The sequence below is a fragment of the Sciurus vulgaris genome (assembly GCF_902686455.1).
Source record: "Sciurus vulgaris genome assembly, chromosome: 6".
NCBI classification, from domain to species: Eukaryota; Metazoa; Chordata; class Mammalia; order Rodentia; family Sciuridae; genus Sciurus; species Sciurus vulgaris.
Genome location: NC_136466.1, coordinates 163,210,185 through 163,226,200, shown reverse-complemented (window position 1 = coordinate 163,226,200; position 16,016 = coordinate 163,210,185). Strand labels below are relative to the sequence as shown.

Here is a 16,016-nt window from a genome sequence, read left to right as displayed (position 1 = left end):
ATTTTCAGCTATCATTTAAAATTAAGTTTCTGAGGCCCAAATATAAAGTAGATGCTTTATAATTCATATTTGTAAATCATAAAAACACTTCAGAATTCCCTTCTCCTACTTTCACTACTCTAAGGAAATAGAGCCGTTAACTAGTGAAAAGTGTTAATTTTCTAATGAGAAGGTGTGGACAGGGCTCTGTGGCTGTTTTTCATAAGAGTGTTCTTTGCATCTCTCAGTGACACGAGAAGGAAGGTATTTAAGACGTTAATTTCCTACAGGAATAATATAAGGTTTAGATTCTTTTAGGGTTGCTCTTCCATAATTATCCTTTACAATCCTGTCTTCCAAAATGAACACATTCTTTTGTTGCTGTTGTTCCTTGTGCTAAATAACATGCTGGCAAAAGTCTTGGTGGCTGATAGGCACCACTTAAGCATGGCACTTCTGAGTGAGTGGTGCACTGTGGTTTTATTTTCTGAGCCAATATGGAACAAATGTAATAATTAGCAAATTCTCACTCACCTGGTGTGCGGGACCATGATAGCTCCCTCCACTAAGGACAAAGCCCTGTATGCTTTGGGATCTCTTTTAATGCACACCAATTTCTGGCTCTGTGTTTAACAACAAAACCCAGGCTTTTCCTTGGTTGTAAATGGCCTCGTTCGAAGGGTACTGAGATGTGTCAGCGCTCACTCTTTCTTATATGTAATAATTCAAAGATTACAGTTTCCATTTTTGCAATGTTTCTGGGGGGGGGGCACTATTGCCAGGAACATTTGAAATGGGAATGGCTGGTACCCTCTGGGCATGTAACTGGGGAGTCTCCATAGGCAACAACTGAAGGTCTTCTTTTGCATCTTCTTATATGCTTAGCTATGCTGTTAGGTAGAAGCGGAACTTTCATTCTATGTGCATAAGTATAAAAAGTAGGACTTTTTATTATCAAAATAAAATGTACTCCTACAACATCAAATAACTGGACAATAACCAATAATTTGGAGTTGAACTGAGTGATCTAAAAGCAATCATATATAATACAGAGAATTTTTAATAGGCAATTCCATAGTTAATCATATAGTGTTTGGAAATGATGAGAAAAGTTTAAGAAAGAAAATGCTTCTGCTACTACTAGATTTTGAAACATTTTCTCCACAATTCTGTGGAGGTCCCTGTGTATATCTGTTAATAATCTTGCAATCACACCATAAAAACATTTTGGTTTACTGTAACTTATTATAATGCATATGTATGCTAGGTCACATATAATTAAACTATGATGTAAATGGGTATATTGTAGTCCATTATTTGTCTCTATACTGATTTATTTAACAATTTTCTATTGTCATCTGTTTTCTTTTTACCGTACGTGGCACTGTAACAAACACTATGTAATGAAATATGCTTCTCTGGACTCAGTATTTCACACCAGTCCTCCCAGAATTCCTCATTTTTTACCACTGTCAACATTTCTCATTTGTGATATGTTATACTATTGTGTTTTTTTTTCCTCCTCTTTTTACTCATTTTTTTTCCTGCTCCAATTTAGTTAAAAACAAAAAATCTTATCATCTTACCAAAATTCTAGCTTCTGGTCTTTGTTCTAAGGATTCAAGTGAGTTTCTTACTTTTTCAAAGTATGAATACTTTCTTGGATAAGATTTGAAAAGACTGATCCAGGGACTTCTAAGCAGATGCTATTTCAAGTAGAAGTCATGGCTTCTGTTTAAAAATATATTACACATTAAAACAATAAGGAGATAACACTCCACAGCTATTAGTATGCTTAAAATCTTAAAAAAAAAAAAAAAATGATAGTATCAATTGCCCTCCAGGATCCAGAACAGCAGATATTCTCATTCACTGCTGATGGGAATGCAAAATGGTAGCGGCGTTTTGGAAGGTTGTGTGGTATATGTGTTGTAAAACACATACAGTCTTACCATGCCGTCAGTAATTATACTTCTGGGTATTTACTCCATCTCCGTCTAAAATGACATGTCCATAAAAATGTGCATGAGAATGTGTACAGTACCTTTACCAGTACTGCCCAAACTAGAAGCACCCAAGGTGGCCTTTGAAATGGTGAATGGGTAAATACACTATGATACACCCATACAATGGGATATTATTTGGTGCTTAAGAGAAATGAGCTATCAAACGATGAAAAGATATGGAGGAAACTTGAATGAATGTGACTAAATGAAAGAAGCCATTCTGGAAAGGGTAAGTACTATAATATTCCAATCACATGAAACTGCAGAAAAGACAAAATAAGAAAAGGTCAGTGGTGGCCAGGGGTTTGAAGGGAGGAGAAAATAATGGAACAGGTGAAGTACAGGTGACGTTTTAGGGGAGTGAAACTATTTTGTGGAAAACTATAATGGTAGTTACATGACACGATGTATTTGCCAAAGCTCACAGAAATTTATAGCACAAAGAATGAAGCTTAATGTGGGAAAATTTAAAAAGTAATTTGGAACATTGAGGGATATGAGATGGAATACCAAATGTGACAAAGTTGTCTAACTGTAGGACACAACCTCATGAAACAGGCGGGGAAAGAGATGGTAGCCTTAGAAACTTTGGAAGTGAGTGGAGGTTGCAAGACTAAAGGGAAAATAAACCATTTCCATCATTGTAATTGAGTTGATGATGATGCTTCCTGTAGAGGAAGGGGTTAACCACTGTGACCCTGCCTCGTGTCCACTGCAACTGAACAAGGACCTAAGCAATGGCAAGGGGCTGCACCAGCCTCTCAGTTTTGGAGCAGGGAGGTACATGTAAGCAATGGAAGGAGGCTGGGGGATCCATGTGGTGCTGGTCTAGAGACAGAGACTCGGATACGGCTTCATGTAGATGCAGGTAGCTGTACACGGAATTCCCATCGGTACATGTGTACGCTCACATTAGTGTACATACATATATTTCTTTCAAGGTCGCCTGAGGGGGCCTACAAACACCACCACCACAATAGAAATGCGCTCATCTGCTGACCTTGACCTCTAATGCCATTCTTCAAAAACAGGAACCGGAGCTCCTTAAAGGAATGTCTGACTCTAGAACTGGGGCAAGGAAAACACAAGATGAGCCTGAAGCATCTAATAGAGGCAGAGAATGAAGTGAAATTAATTAGTGAAGTGCTATTAATTAGTCAATAGGCAGAGATATGTCAGAGATATGCAGGACACAGAGCCTCTTTGACCAAAGCTAGAATAATTTTAGCAACACAACAGAGTTATAATTCAAAAGTGCTAGAAGAGAGGATTGTGAATGTCCTTAATGCAAAGAAATGGTAAATGTTTGATAAACTAAATACCCTGAGTCATTCATTACACATTGTAACAATGTATCGAAATATCACACTATATTCCATGATGATGTAAACTTTTATCTGTCAATAAAAATGGCAAAATAAAAGGCAAAACAAAGACATAGTAGCAGTGGAGTATAACAAAGTACAAGATAAATATCCAAGAGTCCCTATCAATATAAATGACTGAAAATTTTTTAAAATGAGAAAAGAAATTCCCATGCAAAAGAATTCCAAGTTACTCACTCAATCGGACAAATTCCATTAAAGGGACATCCTACAATGTTCCTGATCAATATTCCTCATAACTGTCAGTCATTAAAACAAGGAAAGTTAGAGAAGCTTCCTGAACCAAGAGAAGCCAAATGGCACATGACAGCTAAATGCAACGTAGTATCCTGGATAGGGACCTGTTATAGGAAGAAAGCATCAGGTAAAACTTAAGAAAGCCTAACGAGAGTATGGACTTCAACCAACAATGTATCAATACTGACCTATAATTATAATTATGTAGCACACTAATGCAAGATGTTCCTAAGAGGGGGAACCTGCTGTGGGGTATACAGGAATTCTCTGTACTGTCTTCTCAACTTTTTCATGGCTCTAAAACTGTTTAAAAATTACTTTAAGACACTTTTTATTTTGTCTGCACTGCCAGGCATTAAACTCAAGGGCATTCTACCACTGAGCTATACCCCAACTCTTTTTATTTTTTTAATTTTGAGACTAAGTTTTAATTTTGTCCTAAGTTGTAGAGGCTGGCTTCAAACTTGTAATTTTCCTGCCTCAGCTTCCTGAGTCACTTAAGACACTTTTAAAAGATGCATTACACCTCTAACAGTTTAAAGCAAATAAAATTAACAGGAACAGATAATCAGAGTCCACATATTATTCTGGATACAGGACAGATACCTAAAGGAACTTTAAAGTAACCAAAGATATCCAAGATATCTTTAATAAGATATCCAAGACATGTTTAATAAGGCAGAACTCATTCAGTCATCGCCTGATGGACAGGCAATCCTTCGTTGCTCCTGCTCACTTCTTCCCTGTTCATTTCCCAGGTCTGCCATCCGATGGCAATGTGGCAATGTGGCTTCTTAACATGCTGGGTTTAGGTTCCCTCATTTCCAACAAGGGGGCTATAAAAGCACTTATCTCTGTGGTTCCTGGGGATGTCATAAACCACTTAGGAAGACGCCTATCCTAATGAACACAAATGTTAGCTACCATTATGTTGATGTTTATCATCGTGAGGATATTATCCTAAAAAAAAATATGATCACCAATCACCCCCTAAATTCATTTTTATTAGTGGAGCACTGAGTGAACAGATCACAGGTGATTTCATCCTTGTGCTTTTCTGTGATTCCAAGTTGCTAATGGATACGCATGAACTCATAATAAAAATAAACACTTAAAATCCTAAATCAACTTGCTAAACTAGATCAGTGCTTACATCCCCTCTTTCAAAATTTCATATGTTAAGGTGCTGCAAATATTTAAGTGAAAAACAGTTCAGAAGTTTTTTCTATTGAAAAGCAATTCTTTCCTTCCTCTTCTACTTCCACATTTATTTCCTGTTAGCACAAGTGACTGCAAGACTTGCTTGTGTATTTTCTATTGGTTACTTCCACATCTCTTAATAATATGTCAATAATAATTGCTTTATCCAATTAGACATTTTCTCTTGACTTCCTACTTTGATAAATGAAAATTCAGTTTGTCTAAGTACTTGTAATTTTAGATCCATTTTGGTAACTTTTTATTCTAAGCAGTATTCATGAGCACCCATTTCTTTTGCCATCAATGTTAGCATGACGTCACAGAGTCCACAGAAAAGGGGGCACCAGCATCCAGTACAGAGTTGTGAGCAAATGACAGGAGTTACAGGCAATCTGGAAAAATGTGTGCTTACTATCTAATATAACCTAAGAACTGCCAATTTAGTGATCGTTGTAGATTTGGGTATGAAAAGCTAGCTATACAACACTCAGAACTTCATCTGCCATCTTTTAAATATTTTTTAAGTTGGCAATGGACCTTTATTTTATTTATTTATATGTGGTGCTGAGAATCGAACCCTGTGCCTCCAACGTGCTAGGCAAGCGCTCTGCCACTGAGTCACAACCCCAGCCCCTCATCTGCCATTTGCACACCCTAAGACATGAGCAGAGACACCACCGTTACTTTTGCCTGTTCCCAGAGGTCTACTTCACTAACTAAAATGTGTGGCCTGGTTTTTCTCTGATATACATGAAAACAGCCATTCCTGAACCACTAAGCCTATAAAGTAACTTCCATTATTCATGATTCTGTGTAAATTTTACCCCTTCCAACAGTGATTCTCCCACTTATTTTTCACTTTGATAAAAAGGAAATAAGAAGTATTTCCACCAGTAAGAGCGGCTCCCTAAAAGAGAAATTCTCATCAGAGAGGGGACCATGGCATATTAGAAACTGGGTGGGACATCAGGAGCACTATGGTTTCAAACCAAGTCCTGCTTCCCTAGCCAGAAGGCTTTTGCTACAACCTCTAGAGACACATGGCACTTCCTCCTTTTCCCAACTGAGCCACATGACGTTAGACATCAGAGACTTAAAACATAATGTGAAGACTTTGAGTCACTGGACCACAACTAAACATACTTCGTTTACTTATTGCCAAATACTTAATGAACACCCACCACCACACAGATGATGTTTGAGGAATGGGGAAACTGAACACAGAGAGTATGTGCCCCAGAGCTTACCATCTGGAGGGAGCAGAGTAGAAACTGGAAATCACAACCCAGCACAATGCAGATGGACATCAATCAGGCCTTAAACTAACCCTAGCCTTCACTGGGAATGCTTCCTTTGGAGTCAGACCTCTTGGGGCTATTCTGTAGCTCTGGGTCTTCAAGCAGGTTCATGCCAACTGTTCCATTGTGTTCTTCAGAGCTGCCAGAAGCTGGTTTCTGTTACAACTAGATGGTTCCTATTTAATATCTGCCCTGCCAAATAGCTGCCTCTGCTTTCTTCCATCTCTCTACCACAGGCAGAGACATTGAAAAAATGTAAACCACAGTCATTCACCAGAATTTACAACATGAATCACAATTTCTGCATTTCTTAACCACAGTAACACTTCTCTAAATCTGTCATTTTCTTAGTAAAAGCAACTTCTGACCCTCATCTTTTATATGTACCAAGAGTTGGTTATCTGAGTCCTTGGAATTATGAAGGTTCCAGTCTTCAATGTAAAGGTGGATCTACCATTTTTTTTTTTTTTTAATGTGATCATCCCAGCTAGGTCTGGGGCAGCATGATTAATCAAATAAAGTGACATTTTTAAGAAAAAAATTATGAATATCCACATTACGTAGGATAAACAATGACTACACATGGCTACATTAGTCCAGGTCAGACTGCCCCTAAATAACTTCCATGAATCCATGAAGGATTTCTGGTTTTCAAGGCTTTGTACATCTCCCAACTATGGGTAAGACATGGAGAACATACGTTGCACACACAAAGTCATGGACCCATGAGCCATTGCCCATACATGCCAAATCTGGTATCAAGATTTCTCCTTTAAAAAGGTTATATCCTCCTCTTGTTTTTCATCAGAACATGGTTTTAACACATTTACACATAAATTTGTACAGAAATAATAAACATGTTTACATCACACAAGATTCATGTGACCAGAAACTTGGTGGTTAAGAATTAGCTTTATGTGCATTATTGGCTTAATATGTATTACTGAGAAAAGTGTTGAAAGTGGAAATGAGATTATTAGCAACTACAAGAAACACATTCAAGAAGACACTAAGGAAATTATCTTGAGCCACTAAGAGTACAAGCCCAGTCGGAAGGGAAAGCCTCCAGAATGAGCACCACGGAGGCTGCTGGAGGCTGTGTCAGTCCTCTTTCTACACAGTGCAAAGAGGATTCTAGAAACATACTTCACTGTGGAGATGTAGGTTGAGCACTGTGCTAAATTCTGCATGTCTGTGTAAAACTGAAAGCACTAATTTTGCTCTGATAAGGACAGGGAAAGTGAACGCTTTCCTAATCTGGTGTTTATGGCTCCCTTACTTTAAAGCCTCTTGGGACAATTCAATGTCAAACTCTAAATGGAATACTCATTTATTCCAGCATTGTGATGCAAAGCCATATCTACCATAACAGGGCATAAAGATGAATTCTGAGTGATTATTACAGTTTCCAAGCTCAAAATTCTAAAGCATGTGAGTGTAGCAGTAAATTCACAGGATTCTGTTTGGTAATCTTCTCTTAGAATATATACTGAGAAGCTTATTTCAAAAATTAAGATGCACACTCATAATCCCATTACCTAACTCTGCCTTTATTCACTACCATTGGGAACCCATAAAGATGAATTTGACAAATGATGAAAGAATAAGTCAATGTCGAAATTCATACGCTGCCAGGGAAGGGAAGATGTGAGTCAGGGTGGGCCACACGTCTCTGGGTCATGGGTCTATGAATAAAAAAACGGGACTTCCCTGTCATCTCCAAATATTGATTTATTGCCAGGTGTACACAAGGGGACTGGGAAAGCCTTTCTAAACCAAGATGAAGAATTGGTCACAGCTCCATAAGTGTCACAATTTACAGGGAATACAAAACAAAACCAAAAACTATAAACAGAAATTACTGGCACATTATTTCAAATGCATGGTGTAATGAATAACGACTGAAAGGGCAGAGAGTATGGGGGAGGTCACTGGGCCCTGCTGTAAGAAAACTTCTATCAGCTCTTGATTGAAGAAGAGGTCTTAAGAAAGAAGAGCGACTGGAAATCTGACCCTACAGATCCAGTAAGTGTTTCAAAGGAAGTATCAGACCCTGAGGCAAGAGTATAAAGCCTGACAATACCTTCCTAGGTAAATAACGAGAAAACAATTTCTCCTGACAAATTTGGCATCTTAAATATAAGCAATTAAATATAAGATCATATTCATCCAACTTGAACTTCCTATTCTTTAATATAGCAAGTATTTGTCTACAATGTATTTTACATAGAAAATCATATTTGGTACCCAATGCAATTGTTTTAAATGATATTAAGAACATTTTCTGAGCTTTTGCTAATGATGGCATCCAAGCTATCATGTTAATTTGAGTTAAATTGTTAAGATTATGACATAAGCTTAAAAAGTAATTAACAATAACTATGACATTACAAAAGAGAAGAAAGGCCTTCATTAAGGATGGTTGTGAAATGTAGGATGATGTTCATAAGTTTTTTGAGGATTTACTATATAGCAAATTAATTTTTAGTTCAATCTTGAATGGCAATCTGATAAATATAAGAAAATGTCAACCATTGCCTGAAGCTATGTTTTGAAAATTAAATGTGCATTGCATTAAATGTTTAAATGTGGATTACTACTTTTAACAAATGTTTTCTAAATTAAAAATGAGCATACTTTCCATTTACTATAAAACATAATTTGCAATTACATCAATTGTGTCATGTCAGAAAAATCATTAACTTGAAAAACAACTTAGTTTCTAATGCTTATTGTGAGGCATGATTGTAATTTGCAAAGCAACCCTAAATTGCTGGTGTGTGTATGTGGGTGTATGTGTATATACAGGTATGCTATTGATTAAAATGAAAAGCAATGAACCTCTTAAATTAGCTAATTAAGTATTGTCATACCACTTTAAATGCAAGCTTAAAATCCTAGGGTAAATTAGTCAACATCTCATTTTAGTACTTAGGGACCTATTTTTATAGAAAGACATACTTTTCTATATGAACTGAAGAAAATAGTTATTATATATATAAATATAAAATGTTTTATTTTACACGGATCATCTGAACTTTAGTACAGCTTGTGTGAGAAATTATATATGCTTATCACACTTCAAGTCATAAAAAGTCATCTTAAAATGAAATGCATGTTTAGAAATGATTACTCTAAATACATGAGGATTTTATATCGAGTCAACAAACATTTATTGGGTTTCTTAGGGACAAGTCACTCTTGGGAATCTGTAGGAGACACTGAGAAATTAAGCCTGATGGAATGCACTGCAAACCTTGTACAAACCTCCTCACACAACTTCCAGCCACCCTGAACTTTGACCTTGGCCTTCGTTATATGCAGGTAAAGAGGAACAACTATGAATCCCCCATTTCCACAACAGGAGGGTCTGATGACCAGCTGACAGATCCTGAACTCCACTGCCCCTCTACCGTTTTTGGCATGGTAGTGGATACTCTTTCTAGACCCTGGATCCACAGGTAGGCTGTCCCTGACTGAACGGTGGGACGTGGGACAGGTCTCAGGTTAGAAATTGAATGCTTTCTCTCGTACACAGAAGCCAAAACAAATAAATAAAAAGCAAATAAAAAGAAAGGGGATCCTGCAAAAAATGAAGGGAGATTAGTAGAGCAGAAGGGGGACTGAATGGGAAAAACTGGGGAAAGACACTTGACTGAATTCCAGGAGGTGGATGTGAGAAGACACCACAATGCATTCCAATTCATACAGCAGCGGTGATCAATGAGACACTGATAAATAAACAGAAGGAAGCCAACAGAGTAGAGGAAGAGGAGGGGAAAGTGAGGTGGGTGGGAAGGGGAATAATGGGGACTGAAATGGAAAATAACTGTGTTACCTGCATTTATGAATGTCAAAATGAACCCCATGATTATGTATAATTACAATGGCCTAAAATTAAAAAAATTAAATTGTGTACTGAAGTAAAAAGCAGGGGAAAAGGAGAAAAAGATGTCATCGGATGTCATTTTGAAACAGGTAAGTTTTTGTCCCCAATGATCTTCTTTAAACCTTTGCTACCATAGTATGCTCACAAACCTCAAGTGCTTCTAAAAGGCAGGAAGATGGCATCCATCAAATATGGATGGAAATGCATCCATCAAATATTTAATAAGCTCCTAACCGAAAGAAAACACTATTCTATCAGTGTTCCAAACAGTTAAAAATCCCTGCTCCTGTGGAACTTTGCTTCTAGAGGAGCAAAACAATGTACACAGAAATTAATCAGCAAAATACCAATGTCCAGTCACAGGTGAAATGAAAACAGAGAAAATGAACAGGATTGCTGGGTAAGATCCTGCTCTTTGGAGGTGGACCAAGTAGTCCTCACTAAGAAAGTTGATATCTTAATAAAAATGAGATGGCAACTGAGGGGCAGAAATCCAAAAAAAAAAAATAAGTATATTCCTTACAATCTCATACCATTATCATTACTCTTGATTTGAAATCTTTGTAAGTCTAGCCCTATTTAATGTTCAGATTAAATTGTATCATTTTTAATTCTGTAAAAAAATTATTGAAGTGGTGAGTTTGCAAATGAGTCCTTTAATAAAACTGCAGGCTTGTCAACTATCATAAGGCTGACATGACATGGCCCCTGATTGTATCCCCAGCTTCTTAGTCTCCCCAGCAGCAGACACCACGGGCTCTAAGCATCTACTGCTTCCTCATCTCATTTGTTATTGACTCTAGCTTCTGCTCTGAACTGACTGGATCACTATGTTGGGATTCTGATGGTCAGACATTCAAGTCTAAACCAATCCAGGCAAGACATTTGGCCTCAAGGACCAGTTCAGAAGAAGACAAAAGCTAAGAAAGGGAAATACTGCAAAGCTCAGCACTTTCGTTTGATGAGCAAGAAAGAGAAGGCTCCTTTGTTCGGATGAATTTGAAAAATGTGAGCGCCAGACCTTGTGAGCCATTTTTTTTTTTTTAAATGATAAGGGAAGTCAGTCAATGATCAAACTGATTTTCAGCACAGGGCAAAGTGAAGGTATTCACATAGAAAGTTACTGGTGCCCTGATCAAACCATGTCTGAAGTCAGTTGACTTTCTAGAAACATCAGATAAGGAATTTCCATGATTAATTATTATTATTTTTTTTTACTGCTTTTTGAAACCAAAAGCACCCAGAACTACCATTATTCCCCTCACATCCAATACACCTCATAATATAGCCTTTTAATCCCATTTCTTGTAGAATATTCTTTGTACTATATTTTTCAAGAACAAAGTGAAACACAAAACTCTGCCTTAGCCAACCAGTCTCTGGAACACATTTACACAATCTTCCGATTGTGATCTCTGCTAAGTTTTCATTTTAGAAGCTTAACTAACCTTCTCCCCCCATCACCACTTGTTACCGAAATGTATTTGAATATTTCTACTCTTAATTGGTTCCTGCACAAACTGAAGTACATCTCCACATATCTCCCTAGCAACTGATATTTTTGGTGATATATATATCTCATTCCACGTCCGCATCCACTTTCTAAAACAGTCCACATCTGTTTTAGAACAAACATTTTAATAAGCATTCTAACTGAAAAATTAACAAGACTTTAAAATGAAGCTACGATTTTCACATCATATTCAAATCACTGAGGGCTATGCTTATTCACTGATCCAGGTAAATCCTACAAGAATCTACATAATTATCTTAAAAATAAAATCTAGTTTGGCTATCAGAAAATTGTTAATAAAATAGGGTATTACTTTCATTTGTAGATGTTTTTCCTTTATACTTGCTTATGTACTGGACACATTTTTTTTTTATTCTCTATGTATTTCAATTACTTTCTCTATCTACTATTTCCAGAATATGACATTTTAACAATGATGAAAGTCTAATCTTCAAAGTTCAATTAAGTTGTCCCTAAAACATTTGAAATAATGACAATGAGGTTTTATTAATGAGTTTTAAATACACCTATACGCTGAGACCAAATACCTCTGTGTGTACCTACAGAGAGAACTCAGGAAGATCAGAGATGAGAGGGAAGCCATCTCCACACTGCAGAACACTGAGTCCCTGGTGGACGAGCATTTCATTAAAAGATGCGGTAGATGGCAGTTCCAACCCACACGGGGGGATTTCACTGATGAACGCATCATCACTCAGTGTGGGCTGCTGTGGCAGTACCGCAGGTATGTCTAAAATACACCCGCAGGTTTGCAAGCAGTGACGGCTGATGGGCAGGGAGAGCTGGCCAGCACATGCAGAAAAGCAAAGCAAGTAGCAACCAGCTAGGAGGAAAGCAAGGCCACCACTGGTGAAGATGAACTTACTATGAATAAGATCCCAGCTGCAGCTTTTAATGGGGAAATGTTCAGGACCTTGCTATCCATCCCTAGACCTCATTCTGAATACAACTGTATAAAGTCACCCAAGTACAAAATATCAAATGGACGCATAGCAGAAATAGCACCACATATCTGGCTGTGAAGTTACAATATAGCCTACAGTTTCTAAACAAGATAACTGAGTTGATCAATGGGAGCTTAGTTATAATTGCACACAGATTTGTATTACTGAAATGAAACATATTTGAAGAACTTATTTTAAAGCTCTCTCTCGTTTCATGGGATTCTCAATAATGAGAATTTCATAGATACCAGAATCATTCTTGCTGAAGGAATTACATCTACAAATTATATCTAAAACTTCAAATCCCTACAAAATGCAGAATAAGGAAGAGAAGACATGTATCATTAAGAAGTGACCATGGCCTGGTGTGGTAATGCATGCCTGTAATCCCAGAGGCTCGGGAGGCTGAGACAGGAGGATCACAAGTCCAAAGTTATCCTCAGCAACTTAGCAAGACCCTGTCTCTAATAAAATATAAAAAAGGGAATGTGGCTTAGTGGTTAAGTAACCCTGGCTTCCAAAAAAAAAAAACAACAAAAACAAGTTACCATGTACGCAGACATAGATATTACATGAAAATTGTGGTGAGTAAAATGAAAATGACAAATAAGCTTAATCAATTCAAAACAAGAAACTTCAAATTTCTGATCTGATGTGTTAAAATTAACATTAAACATTAACTAACATTAGTATGAGTGTATCATTTTCACTTCTATTATTTTACTTACTCCATATATAGAACTGGGAGGAAATATTGCCATTACTATGTTTACTTTCATCATTATTATAATAAAAGCAAATGCTTATATTTAAGACGTTATTTGACAAATGCTGTTTTAACTGACAGCTATTAATGATCTCAGAAAAACCTTAAGAGACTAAACTACTCTGATAGAGTCTTCTGATCTTATATCAGTTGTTTTTTATACTACATAACCAACTGTAAATGGGTTACAATCCCCAATTTTTTTTTTCCAATTCTGTTAAAATGGTTCCTCCATCATGACCACTCTGATGATAGATTTGGTCAGGTCAAGTGTACCATTCAAAAGCAGGGCTTCACCCAGCAACTTATTGGTACAACAGAAGGAGGAAAGGAGTCCTTTCTATTGTGTGAATTCTTCATCCAAAGGAGGTTCCCGTACTCAGGAGAGCGACAACCACCTGCTCCCCAAGCTAAAGGTGAGTTCTCTGATCTTCCTCCTGCTGGGAGAAGAGAGAGGGAGGCTCCTCCTCTGTTCCTCATGCCACTGATGAGGTCTCTGAGATACACACTGAATATACAAGGGTGGCTGTGAGAGAGGAGAGAGCTTCTCACTGTCCCCTGCTGCCAGCTGAGCTGCACAGCCATGAGCCCATCCTGACACCCCCGCACGGAGCAAAATTAAAGTGCTCTTGGGAGCATGCACAGGGAGCCACACATGCACAGGGAGGTCACACTTCCCTGCTGTCTGGAGACATCTGAAAACACAGGCAGCAGGGAGCAGGGTGAGGAGAGGCCATGGGATTAAGTCAGTCTGCTTCGTCCTTTCTTGGTGAGATTGGCAAGGAAGAGGCAAGTTCCCATCAGCCACCTGGACCACACTGAAATTAACTGTGCTGGATCCTTCTGATGGGGTCCTGCTCCCAAGGGCAACTGGGGGGGCAGGAGACCCCAGAAATGAGAGGTGACGGGCGTATTTTTTGCTAGAAGCAATTTGGGAGAGGGAAACCCTGTATATGACATTCATGAAAACTGCATCAGGATCTAAGCAGAACCTCAGAAAGCACTCAGAGGGGCCCCGGGCAGCACAGGGATGCCTTCATGATAGAGAGCTAGTGGCTGGCTGAGAACAGGGCAAATGCTTGTCCTCAAAGGTCCTCTCCCCTGAACCCAACAAGAGAGACCAAGGACAGGAGAACTCAGCAGGTGACAGCACCATTACAGATCCAGTCCCCATAGGTCAGGTACAGGGAAGGGCAGGGAGAGAAAGGAGGGAGGGAGGAAAGGGACACCTTTAACTTACAGCTACAGTGAATGTTCTTAATCAGATTGGATTTAATACATAAAAGTAATGTGTGCTTATTAAAATCAGATTGATCTCTTAAGGTTAGGGGAAGTCCACGAGGCCTGCTAAAAGCAGAGGCAGGAGATGGGCAGGACCTTGGGAGCCCTTGAGACTTGAGTCTATTCACTAAGCAGGATGCAGGGATGCAGTTCATTCTGAGCTGAATTTATGTTGAGCAGGAATGGAAGCACATTCTCTACACTTTAGAAGAGAGGGAGTATAAAAAAAGCAGAAAACTAATGCTTGGGAAGAAACTTATCATGTGAAAACAGAAATGGGATAAACATGGGAAATGCCACCTCAGTAAAAAATCTCTCAGGAGAGTTTCAAAGATTTATTAAGGGAAGATAAGTGTCACGGGTGTTGTTCATCCTTTTGCTTCCACCCTGTATCTAAATCCCACGATATGCCAGTGTGGTGGCATATACCTATAATCCCAGGGAGGCTGAGGCAGGAAGATGGCAAGTTCTAGGACCACTTGGGCAACTTGGCAAAACCCTGTCTCAAAATGAAAAATAATAAAAAAAGAAAATTGGGCATGTAGCTCAGAGGCCAAAGGCTCCTGGATTTGATTCCCAGTAGCAAACAAAACAAAACAGATCACAGAAGTGTCATTATTTTGGTAGGTGATTGTGGCTCTTTATAACATGCTTACTTATCAAACAGCATGGAAATTACTTAGCCATAAAAAAACAAAGTACAAGAGATGGAAGGATGGGCAGATGGAAAGAAGATAATGTATTGATTATGATGTGTCTAGATATATACTTACAGGCTTTAATATTGATGTAGGGACATCCATGAATTCTTCAATTCATTATCTGAATGCATCAATGAGTCACAGTATTTAGATCACACAGCTGCTACGTGGGGAATTTGATTTGAACCAGGCTGGCTGGCTCAGGCTCAGGTACCTGCATTCTTAACCTTATCTAAGCCCTGTTGCAGTGAAGTGGAAGGAAATATTGGAATAAGCAAGTTTAACAAAATAAAACAGTGCACAAGAGGCTATCTAAGACAGCACATTATACACGTTAATAGTACAGGTCATCTGCCAGTTAAAATCAAGCCTTAAGCGTGAGTGACATCCATAGTAAAATTACAAACAAAAACACCAGGTCTGTGTTACAGCAGGATTTCTCTCCACAGCATAGCACTGTGCCCGTGGAGGTGATGAATGGAGAAAAGAAGCCACAATTCTTCTCCAAGATCTATTCGTTCTCCCTTTCAGAGCCTGCTGAAAGGCTTATAAATGACCTCTGCTGCTTCCCTTCCCTCTTAGACTCAGGTTCCTTGTGGGCAGGGTTGTGCACTGCTCCCTGAAGACCCTACATAAAAATATCTGTATAGCGGAAATTCAGTGAATATTTCATTAATATGATTAAGCCAGCTGTTGGGAACATGAGTGAAGAATGTATGTAGAATTTAAAAGAACCAAATGAATAAATAAATGAATAAACCTATTTTTATGTTCTTGGTGGAAAAAAAAAATTCAA

At 38.2% G+C, this 16,016-nt stretch overlaps 1 protein-coding gene across 3 annotated transcripts in view; it reads right to left on the bottom strand.

Annotated features, from left to right (window-relative positions):
• Positions 1-16,016, bottom strand: part of CTNND2 (catenin delta 2) — a 904,448-nt gene that overhangs the window by 816,576 nt on the left and 71,856 nt on the right. The window contains exon 1 of one of the 3 annotated variants that reach the window (XM_079145293.1): positions 6,055-6,073. The exons of the other annotated variants lie outside the window; for them this stretch is intronic. The gene's annotated coding sequence lies outside the window, so the exon portion shown is untranslated. Of the gene's footprint in view, positions 1-6,054; positions 6,074-16,016 lie in introns of those variants that run through there. 3 annotated transcript variants of the gene reach the window in all.